Source organism: Acomys minous (genome assembly GCF_964271855.1).
Source record: "Acomys minous genome assembly, chromosome: 13".
Classification (NCBI taxonomy): Eukaryota; Metazoa; Chordata; class Mammalia; order Rodentia; family Muridae; genus Acomys; species Acomys minous.
In genome coordinates, this window is record NC_140495.1 from 68,320,893 (window position 1) to 68,322,254 (window position 1,362).

Here is a 1,362-nt window from a genome sequence, read left to right on the forward strand (position 1 = left end):
TAATTTCCCTTTTATTCTCCTGAATTCTTGCTTTAACCTCCTTAGTGAAACAAACAAAAACATTTGAAAGAGCAGAACAAATGAAAGTTTGTTAGCATGTGTGATGGTTTCAAAGAAAATGGCTCCCATAGGCCCATAAAGGGTAGACCGATTAGGAGGTGTGGCCTTGTTAGAGGTGATGTGGCATTGTTGGAGGAAGTGTCTCCCCATCATTTCCCATTGCCAGTCAATCCAGCTATAGATTTCTCAGGTACCTCTCTTGCCACCAAGTCTGCCTGAGTACGTACCGCTATGATAATATGGGACTAAATCGCTCATCTTAAGTCAGCCTCAATTAGACCTTTTCCTTTATAAGACTTGCTGTAGTCATGGTGTCTTTTCACAACAATAGAAACCCTAAAAAAGACAGCATGTGAACTTCAGATATACAGAGGAAATTCAGTGAGAGAGTGACCATGATGGGACCTAAAATTCTGGTTTCCATAATAACTATTTAAAATAGAGATGAGCCTTCTGAGCCACTTACTTAAACCTGCCCTGCTGTGCAGGGATCTGGCTGCCCTTGGCCTGGTAGGCACTATGTGTGCATCCTGTGATTATTGGCGCTGTGCACGCTCCATGCACGAATTCTCAGCCAAGGACACATGATTTGCCTCAATAAGTTCAAGGGTTTCGTGTGCATCGTCACCAACGTAGCCTTGCAATGAGGCAAAACCGACGTGAACTACTCTCAGCTAGTTGTCTGCATGCCCGATATGTGGCGCGTGGTTTCTGAATCCTGGCCTTCCCTTTCAGCCAGTTCGGAAGGCAGGAACCAGGAAGTAATCAAGAAATCAAAGAGTTTGCAGCTGGATACAATGTCAAGTTAGACTTGTACGGCAAGATCTGTGTCAATGGAGGCGATACTCACCCACTGTGGAAATGGATGAAAGTCTAGCCCAACGGCAGGGGCATGCTGGGAAATGCCATTGAAAGAATTTTACTAAGTTTCTCGTTGATAAGAATGGCAGAGCGGTGAAGCACTACGGTCCCATGGAGGAGCCCCAGGTAATAGAGAAGGACCTGCTGTGTCATCTCTAGCCCTACAAGTATGTGACCCCACTGAGCTCTCCTGCCCTGTGACCCCTGGAGCTTCCTACCCTGACAATCTCGCTGGTCTGCCTGCAAGCCAACCTGGTGCTGGGGGCAGTCCTGAGGACCTGGCATGCATCTCTGCCAGAAGAAGGCCCAGAGGACTGTGGCTCCGGGGCTGAAGCTTCACCTTGGTTGCCTTGTGGGGATAAAATGTAGAAATGTAAAATAAATAAATAAATAAATAAATAAATAAATAAGTAAGTAAGTAAGTGGGGGAAGGCAAGCCAT

The 1,362-nt window shown here is 46.1% G+C and overlaps 1 pseudogene across 1 annotated transcript; it reads left to right on the forward strand.

The window, feature by feature from the left end:
- The first annotated feature begins 579 nt into the window (after positions 1–579).
- On the forward strand, positions 580–1,080 carry LOC311581152 (phospholipid hydroperoxide glutathione peroxidase GPX4-like; annotated as a pseudogene). Its single transcript has one exon. The product of its transcript is annotated as a phospholipid hydroperoxide glutathione peroxidase GPX4-like (transcript).
- The last annotated feature ends 282 nt before the right edge of the window (positions 1,081–1,362 follow it).